Source organism: Acanthopagrus latus, chromosome 6 (assembly GCF_904848185.1).
Source record: "Acanthopagrus latus isolate v.2019 chromosome 6, fAcaLat1.1, whole genome shotgun sequence".
NCBI classification, from domain to species: Eukaryota; Metazoa; Chordata; class Actinopteri; order Spariformes; family Sparidae; genus Acanthopagrus; species Acanthopagrus latus.
The window spans coordinates 13,321,645-13,331,552 of record NC_051044.1 but is presented as its reverse complement, the minus strand read 5'-3'; the positions used below and the strand labels follow the sequence as shown (position 1 = coordinate 13,331,552).

At 42.2% G+C, this 9,908-nt stretch overlaps 1 protein-coding gene across 6 annotated transcripts in view; it reads left to right on the top strand.

The window, feature by feature from the left end:
- The first annotated feature begins 34 nt into the window (after positions 1–34).
- Positions 35–9,908, top strand: part of kcnab2a (potassium voltage-gated channel, shaker-related subfamily, beta member 2 a) — an 86,587-nt gene continuing 76,713 nt past the window's right edge. The window contains exons 1-3 of one of the 6 annotated variants that reach the window (XM_037101188.1): positions 59–169; positions 7,312–7,503; positions 8,612–8,677. The gene's annotated coding sequence lies outside the window, so the exon portion shown is untranslated. Of the gene's footprint in view, positions 170–7,311; positions 7,504–8,521; positions 8,678–9,908 lie in introns of all 6 variants that reach the window. The other 5 variants (XM_037101189.1, XM_037101187.1, XM_037101193.1 and 2 more) reach the window with 5 other exon arrangements.

The window sequence follows — 9,908 nt, the reverse complement described above, 5'->3', positions numbered from 1 at the left end:
ACCAATGAGAGGCATCGGCCTGGCTGCAGTTGTATCCTAACTATCCAATGGCAGCTTGCCCGCAGCCAGCAGGGCGGGGCTCTGGGGCAGCGCGTGGTAGTTGTGTCAGAGCAACAAAATCCTGAGGGTCTTCACACAGACTGAAAGGAAGAGGAGGAATTCGCCAAAGGTAAGAGCAGTTTGGCTTTGCCCTTTGACTGGAAGTAACGTGTGGCTTATTTACACGTTTATTAACGAGAACAGTTGTTCAGGTAGCGTTTAAATACCTTCATGTCAGCTAGTTTACGCAACGTTAATCACGGCAACTAGCAACTAACGGCATCGAAATTAACATGACATGGCAGCGTTACCGTTAGCTAGTTATTAAAACAGTAGCACAACGCGGACAAGTGTTACATCACTGAAGAAAAAGAGAGTGGGTGTTCAGTCATTCCATTGGCCGATTAGCTTGCTGAGTGTGTTGAGTGGTGAGCTTCAAGTTCGCTGCAATCCATGGCAAAATGGATTGACACCAGCGCCTCGGATTGAGAGAGAGCAGAGTAACGTTAGCCCGAGGTAACGCTCGCTACACCTACGTTATTCAAAGAGTGAGTTCAGACTGAGTGCCAGAGAAAGCTTGTAAAATCAGAGGGAACGTCGTATCTTAACACTGAGAGATGGTTCTGCAGATGTGACCCGACGTGGAACCGTCAGCTCCAGAAGCTCTCCATCTTCAGCAGCCGCAGTCAGACTGTGCTGCATTCACTGACGGTAGCTAGTAGGCTCCAGTGCGGCAGAGGCCAGGTTGTCAGTACGAGGCGTCGCCGTGACAACGAGAAAAAGCACGTGCAACTAACAAAATAATACATCTAGAGAGATTTATAGTGCACATATTTTGCTTGGAAATATCATGATCTTGAAGTTAAGGTCACTGACTTAATCCTCATATCCTCATTTCGGATTGATCTCCACCATCTTCATTGACACGAGGCCCATAAAGATCATGCCCTCATTTTCGTTTTAGCACACACAACAGGAAGGACCAGAGGTGTCATCTTCACGTCTTTCACTGTACATTGACAGGAAGTGCACTGCAAGTTATTTCTGGTGTAGGCTGCGTTTTCACTTGCTGGGAAACCGCCTCCTCTTATCTACAGCGAGTCGGGGGGGGTCATCCAAATAAGAGGGCTGCTCAAGTGGCTTTTTCATCCACCACTGTACAACCAAACAAAAGTGAGTCAAAAAAAAAGGAAAAAGACGGAGGCTCTGTTCCCTTTGCTGTGCATCATGAGAGCTCTGTTTACTGTTAACATCACATTACATCAAAATCCAAATCATGAGTGTGTGCCCTATGACTGTTACCTGTGGGTGCTCTGCAAAACGTTTCAGGCTAGTTGTTTGCCCTTTGACAGTCTTCAACATTTTGGATGAGGCTATTCTTGTCGTGTTGAGGCATCATCACAACATCATGTGCTGCAGTTAATATGTTGGGCTTCAGTACTGGGATCTAATCACTGCCACTCTCTGGAAGTCAAGTGTTTGGATAAATGTCCGGATGACAGTTGTATAGCTCAGTCCCATTAATGATATGCTTTTCAGTTGGATATTTCTGGAACGTTAACATTTTGTGCTGTTGCACATAACATGTTAGAATTATTCTGCTTGAGCAGCTGTACAGTAAAACGCTTGAGGCTTGACTCCCTATTTCTGGATGGGGCAGAGGAGCAGGGAGGGAGGGGTGGGGGGAGGTTGAGGCTGAAGTCACTGTGACTGAGTCATTGGTTTAGCTAATGATGCAATTAGAGTGCTGCACTTTGCATCCCCTGATTAGATCCCCCACTTGCATTGGACTGCAGACAATGAAGACTGAATTTGCTTGCCTGAGTCGCTTTGGCAGATACATTTAAAAAGGTAATAGGCAATTTGCAGGCAAGTGGGATTTCATCAAACATCCACATTTTTTGTGTCAGCAATGAATGGATAGATTTGTCGATCTCTGGCACGTCACCCTATGCGGAATCTGAATTATAGCACTTGGTGACTGTGCAGTTTGAACCACTATAGGTCGCTGACTCTTAACTTTGGATTAAGATAGACATTTAAAGCGAAACTCTCACCAAAAGGCAACCTAGGCTTTTTTTGTGAATGTACCCGAGTCAAACCTTTGTGTAAAAGCATAATTTACGACAAAAGGGGCACTTCTAAGATTTACCGTGTTTTTGGGTCAAACTCATTTTCAATTGGAGTGCGATGGGCACTTTTACGATAGCATCAAAATCACTATTTTTAAAACACAAAGAAGGCTCGACACAACATGAAACTTTGCTTGTAGTATCCCCAGGGTCTCTACACGTGAACATGAGCATTGAGAACATTGTTTGTGTACACACAGTTTGCTAAAAAGAAAGTTTTTGAACGACTTATCTTAGCAGTTGCTTGTTTCGCTAGCTGCTGTCCTGCCAGCCTAAAGTGTTTCGTCGTAATTATGCTTTTACATGAAGGTTTGACTCAGGTACATTGACAGAAAAAGCCTAGGTTGCATTTTGGCGAGAGTTTTGCTTTAATATCAAATTGAGAATGTAATATGAAACTGCGAAGATATCTTTTGTGATTTATGTTTTACTACTTTGGTATTGCTGCCTCACATTATAGATGAAACAATGGTAGATTATATACTTCAAATTGATCTGTATGAGTCTGTTTGTATTGAGTGCATTTCGCCCCACTTAATCACTCTGGGGGACTTGGTTTGCTGTACACACGGTTTTGAAAAAACTGCTCTGATGGCATGTACGAATGCAAAGCAAAGTAATTAATTTGTGTTCGTTTATTTTTAGATGAGAACATGAGAACTTAATTGCATAGATACTTTTTATCTAGCACATTTTCAAATGCAAAGGTTAATGAGAAAAGCTGAACTCGGCTCTTCAGAGTTAAACTTATCACTCAGTTATTAGGTTGTCTGTTCTGTTCTTGTAATTAGTGTTTCCATAAACAAAAGGGCTTCATGGCTGTGTAGGGCTGCAGCTGTTACTTTCCATAATTGATTAATCTGCTGGCTATTTTTGCAATTTATCGATTAATTGTATTGTAAAGTGACGTCTTCCAATTGCATCTTTTGTCCAATCAACAGCCCAAAACCGAGAGAAAGAAGAAAGAAACTAGAAACTGGAATGAGCAAAACTGCCATTTTTTCTCATGAAAAGACTGAAATGATAAATCAGTTCTCAATATATGTGGCAAATAATTTGCTTTCAATCATTTAATCAATTAATTAACTAATTGTTACAGCTCCATGGATATGTGGGTAGAAACTTTACATCTTAAAATGTGTGTTCTACGGAATAACTTTTTGTTTGTATGTTGTGTGTTAGTAAAGGTGACCAAATACACATACGAGTGCAGATGTTGTGCAGCATCAGCTGTCTACTTTAGCCCAAGTTCCTTCAGTCCTGTAATAACTGGTAACCACATCATTTAGATATTGTGGTGTCAAGAAAAACAGATCCACTTGGGACCCTCACATATTGTTTTTTGAAGCTGAAGTCAATATTTGCTTCTTTCCCATCCTGCCGATTGTTTCTTGTGCACACATTCACTTAACGTCGCCCGTATACATGTCTTATTTCTGCAGTCTGGTGGGAATCTTGTAGAGGAGTTTATTGTATAGCACTTAAGGGTAGGGAAAAAAATTGATTCTTAGATGCATCATGATTCTCTTTTAAAAGATAAACTGTCAATACAAAGAAGTCAATTTTTGGCCATTTAAAAGTCAGTTCTAGACATAATGATCCTATGTTACAATTTTGCTAAACCTGACTGTACGTTCCTGATGGCTAAACCATTTCGATGGTGAATGGTAACAGACAAACATGTCTGTAGTATTTACGTACAAAGCTACTTGAGTTTTGGTCAGGATGGCTGAGTGTGAGCAAAGATAATGGAAGTAAATTAATCAGTTTATTATAATTGTGGATCATGACAAGAAGAGTATGTTTTAATAGGAGCAATTATTTGCACTGAGGAAAAAAATAATGCAAAGAAATAAAATGCAATACGCATCGATAATAGTTTTGATAATCACATTGTAGTCCTCTGAATTGGAATCAAATCAAATCAGGGATTTGATACCCTACACTCAGTAACAATGGTTTAATATATCTCTGTGGCATAATCACCGTCCACTATGAACTCCATCATTTCAGATCTGTGACTTCATCTAAGCTTTTCCCTACCATGTTTTTTGATTATCTGTGTATAAGTGTAGATTCCAAAGCTAAAGCAGTATAACATCATCACCCCCTTTTGTTATCAGTCAGAGACATCAGTCAGTCAATGCTGCATCCTCAAACTCCCATCTACCAGATTAAGAAGTGATTGAGGATTACGTGGCGTTTTGTGTTGTACAAGAAGTTACACTCTAATTCCTCAGAGCCTGTAATTTTGTTTACTTAATGCCTGTCACTTGCTCTGTTCTCTGTGTGGTAAATCCCAGTGAGACCTTGCTGAGACTGCAGCACTAAAAGCCTAATGGCCTCCTCAGCAATACCCAAAGGACTTCAGAGTCAACTCAATATGGAGCTGGATGTATAACCAACTGCATGTAAAGTGTTATGTGCTGTTGTATGCAGAGGGATAATAATTTGGAAGTCAGTTCTGTTTTACTGAAGGTAGTTCTCCTTGTAAAGGTGAAATAATCAATAATTCAAATTCCACCTGCTTTAAAAAAAAAAGAAGAAAGAAAAAAATCATTAGTGTTAAAATAAACATTGAATGTAATCTGTATTCAAGTAAATTCAGTTCATCTCCTTGAGTGGTTGCAGACTCTCAGAAATGTAGTGATTAGCAATAAATCAGGAGAGGCACTGATAGAGCAGTGATTTAGATGCCTGCATCATTCTGTACCAAGCTTTAGAGGGCAAGCCCCTGTAGTTTAGACTGTGCTGCCATTCTAGTGAACTGAAAAATATACGTATATGTAGTGCTAGGTATAATCAAAATGAGGTCCAGTGTGACTTCATGACCTCATGAAACATGTGAATCTGGACTTGATTACAGAGCTTTGCTAGTTTAACTTCGAAGAACATAGGATGCATGCTATTGTGACTGGCCGATCACACCAAGATCCGTGGCTAACATTGTTTTTCTTTGACGTGATGTGCCTGGAGTGTGCTCCTCTCTTCTGCATCATGTTTTTCCAGCAGATTTTAGAAGTTGAAATACTCTCAAGATGTAGAGTTGCGCTACTTTTCCCAGAATTACATATACACATCTGAATGCCTAGTTGTGCATGCAGCCTCCTGTTTAGCCCACACCCCGCTGTACCACAGTGATTTTGAAGTTGGCTGCACCTGTAGCGACAGCTACTTGTCATATTTCAGGTAGTGTCTCCCCACTTAGCCACTGCAAGGCAGGTGTTGTTCTGTTTTTGACTGTGTCAGGAAAGCTGTTTCATTGCAAAAAAGCTGACATGCTCAGGCGGGTACAGAGAATCCTCATCAGCTCACCGGTGTAGTCACCATTGCTTCCCAATGTCGCTGTGACAGCAACTTTCAACCTTATCACACAGCCAAGAAAACTCTGGCATCTATCGGCGAAATAGTCATATACATCTCTGCTTGGTGCTGAGTTTGAAAAAATTTTTTGCTCCATATCACATGTTTATAAAGAAGTTCTATTTCCCCCGTTGGAGCTTGAAACAAAGTTAGCCAACTAGCTACCCTGAATCGGCTTAGCTAAGAAAACAGTAGCACAAATAACTCGAAATGCTGCTGCCTCCAGTGTTACTGAGTGCCATTGGTTCACCTAACTGGGCAGCTTCCCGACTCTGAGGGCACACAGCAGAGATCACAAAGTTAAAGTGGTAGAGGGCTCAGTGGTCTGAGTGACAAAATAACCCTATTGGACAGATGTGAAAAGCTTCTTTCCATGATTTATAAAAATAAGTTTAAATGCAGTTCAGCTAGCAACACAGTTTTGAGGTGTGGTCCATCAGACAATTGTCAGCAAAATAGAGTGGATGCAAAGCCATTTTTTCTAAAGGATTAGTTTGCATGAAATGCTGACTTATGTTAATACGCCAGCTGTACGATAATTGATCGATTGATTAGCTGATGCTTACATTTTCCCCAGATAGTGCCTTCCCGCAGTTTGGCTTGGACCATTTTGGTTGTTGTTTATTATGTGTCTGTTAGCAACATGACCAAACAGGCTTAGTTGAGTGTAGAAAAAAGGAAGGGTACGATGTTGCCATAGATGTGAAGTGTCAAGCCATATCTTGCAATGACAGCAGGACGGAATGGGTTAAAATGAATGACCAGGGTGCCTCTTTCACTTCCCTGCAGGTTTTGATGAGGGCAAACAGTCAAACACCTGGCATGATCACAGCAGCATCGTCTTTCTCTTATGCAGCTGTCTGGCAAAGCACCACACAAGTGTCACATGCAGACTATAGCCTCCCACCCTAGAAACATAGCACAGAGCCAGACCTCACACGGTTCAGTGTGAACATAGATATTTTTGGAGGCTAAGTTTAGGAGCGTGCTTTCGGGATCATGTGCCTTTTTTTTCTGCAACTGTGGCCCCTAGTTGCAGATGGTGCAAAATCAGTCACCCAGCATGAATTTATCCATTTCAAAGCAACATTAAATGTTACTGTTTGGCAGGACTGAATGGACTTCATGTGGTTTGACCCCAACTCTTTTGAAACGTTTGAAAGTGTAGTTATTATTGTGAGTGTGGGTGAGGACCTTTTGCGGAGGCCCCATCAGACTGTCTAGCAGAGACGCTTGGTGTCATGATTGGAGAGGAGCGAGCTGTGGAGCTGCAGTCTGGCTGGAAGCAGAAGTTGAAGATGCCGTGACTGGGCTTGAGCTCCGAGAGAAAGGCCAGGGACAGTGGTGCGCAACAATGGAGCTGTAGCTGTCCCCTCAGGCTCTGGGCAACACACACAAACATGTATACACAAAATGGGTGGGTTCAAATCCATTAATATAAATATAAAAGAAACTGATCTGAACACAATAAACCTAGGAGGTAAATCACAGCAAAAGGTATTTTGGGGAAGTAGGAGAGCTTAAAAATTGCCTGTCACAAACTAGGTAGAGAGTTAAAATTGCGTAGTTTTTAAAAAAAGAAAATTCAAAAATCTCATTTTCAGTGCTTCATAATATGACACACATGATTTGTGATAAATCTTTCAGTTCAGGCGATGTGCTTTTATTGTCTTACAATTTGAAATATATACTTGGCGCTACACCCATCAATTGTCTTGTCTAAGCACTAGCTTATCTATACACTGACTCAACACTGATGAATATTTCTTTGGCCCAGGTGAGTCAGAGAACACGTGATGGGACATGGGCTGCGTTCCACTTGAAGGCATCACCTCTGAGCCTGACTACCTGCTCAGCCACCTGTTCACTTACCTCATGCCCAGAGCAATCTGTAGGATGGAAAGCCAGTTGGAACAAAGAGTCCCCTGCAGTCATCATCAATCTTCTACTAGCATTAGGAACAGCTAAGGTACTTAGAAAAATCACAATTAGTTAAAAAAGTTACATTTATGTGGTAAAAAATCATGTTTAAAATCACGTTGATGTGACATTTGTTGGATTGACTACCAAATAAACAAAAATCAATGAATTTTTTAAGATTAGTCAGGTAGTCAGTTTCACATAGAATATTTAATTCAGTAACGCCCAAGTCAGACTTCCATCCCTGCTTTGTGAGGGCCATGGTTTCGTAGCTCATTGATTTGTGCTAGCATTACTTGAAAATACTAAAAAGAATATGCTGAAGAGCATAAAGTAGGCAGCTAACACCTACAAGGGTGCATTAGTTTTGATGGACGTATTACAGTGCAAGTTATTGATTGTTGTAGGGAAGTAATCCTCTTACTTGACCCCACTCTGCATGAAGGTGAGAGTGTACAGTTAGTTAACGGACCTGGTTTTCAGCATTTAGAGACCTACTTGTTGGGGCTTGAACTATGTCCTACCAACTTTCTTTGTTGGCAGTGTAGATGTTGATTTACATCTACACTGGATTTACAGGTGTTTTTGAGTGCTTGCACAGGGTTTGTAAAATAGAATACCCCCTTTCTATCTGAGCTCTAGGGAGCTGTCTTGGAAACCAGAGAAGACTTCAGAAAGGAGTGTCTTGTCACTGAATTTCAAATGAACATACATGCTTATCGCTTGCACTTCTATGGCCCACCCTTCTCTTTTGCCATTTACAGCTCACTCTTGATTCACTGAATGCATGCTTACTCGAATGCTGACAGTGCAAAGGGAGGTGGGTGTGTGTGTAGAGGAAAGAGGGAGGGGCATTTCCTTTAATGCATCTGCTCTGCTCTGTGACTCCCCAAGCTCACACATTTATTCTGTCTCTTCTCTCAGTCTCTTTCTTTCTTTCTCCCCGTTCCCCTCGTCCCTCTTCTGTCTGTCTTGTGTCACTTTTTTTCTGTCCTTCTGTATTTCTGTCTCTCTCATGTCAGACATACATGCTCATCTCATTCAAGCGTATAATCTCTGTCACACAGGATCTCACATTCACCAGTCTTGTATCATTCCTTCTCTCGCTCCTCTCCGTTTTCCTGCTCTTGGATTTTTGGCTGCTGCTCCTCCATCAGAGCTCCTGTATTCTGCATTTACTCCCTGGTTGTGCTCACTGCGTCAGGAATCAGCAGCAGACTGAGGTGGGTGTTTGAAGACCATCATCGCTAGGTCTGAGGCTACATGTCTTTGGCACCTCTCTCCCTCTCTCTGCCTCTTGCTCACCCCTCTCTCTTCCTGCCTCTTGTCACTTCGCTCTGTCAGTGAGAGTCGGGATGATCATGCTTGTCTGCTCCTACAGGGAGCGAGTACCATGCTATCTATGTGAAGCAGCTCTTAACATTATCACACATTATGCTAGTGAGGTAGCCTATCTACAGATCTCTCTGCGTGTCTCAGTCGGTTGATAGTGCTGCTGCTGCTGCTGCTGCTGCTGCTGCTGCTGCTGCTGCTGCTGCATTGGATACCGTCTTTGCATACCTTATTATACTGGCATCTATTCTGCTCTACTCCATTACTCTCCTCTCTCTGAGTGTCTGTCAGGTTTTTATGCATGCTCTGTCCTTTTGAATTCTTGCCAGAGACTTGGCCATGCTGTAGGATTTTAAAAGAGCCACCTTAAAATAGCAGGGGTGAAAGTCTTGTGCAGGCTCAAAAATTGCACATGCACACACATGCGCATTGACACAGGCGGTTCAACTGCTTTTCACCTCACCTGCCCTGCTGCTGCTGCAGTTCCATCTGTTGCAGGCTCCATAGCCAGCAACACCCTGCAGTCAGGCAACACTGTTCTCCCAGTGTTGTGATGTGTGTGGCTGAGAGGTTGAGACTGTCATCTCTGCCTGGCCGAATGTGTTACCGTGTCATTTAAATGTGTGTTTTTGTGTGGGTGTTCGTGCTGAGGCTGATTGTTGTGGGCCAGTATCTCTGCATGCCTGTGTGTGCTCATACACGTTAGTGCATGTGTGTCTGTGTGTGCGTGTTGGTGTGTGTATGTGCACTTTTGTATACGGTTGGTGTGTTCGCCTGCCCATGGGCTCTGGTCCAAGACGAAAGAACGGGAGAGGCAGGCTGCAGGGGTTCAGTTTGGTGCAGTAAGCTGTTGAATGCTCTGTAACAAGGAGAAAAGGCAGATTCAAATGCTTGTGTGTCCTTTCACTGGGCTTGTATGTCGACATTGCAGAAAACATTGTTTTTTCTGAAATGGTTGCAATTCATTTGTCCTTGAATAGCTAAACTCTTAACAGATGATTCTTTTATTGTTAATACCACTTATATTTTAAACATTAGGACAGTGCAAGAACAGTAACGAGGTTTTTCATAATTTTGTGATTGTTTTCCCTTAGGGAAATGCACTTGCAGGACCCAACAAGG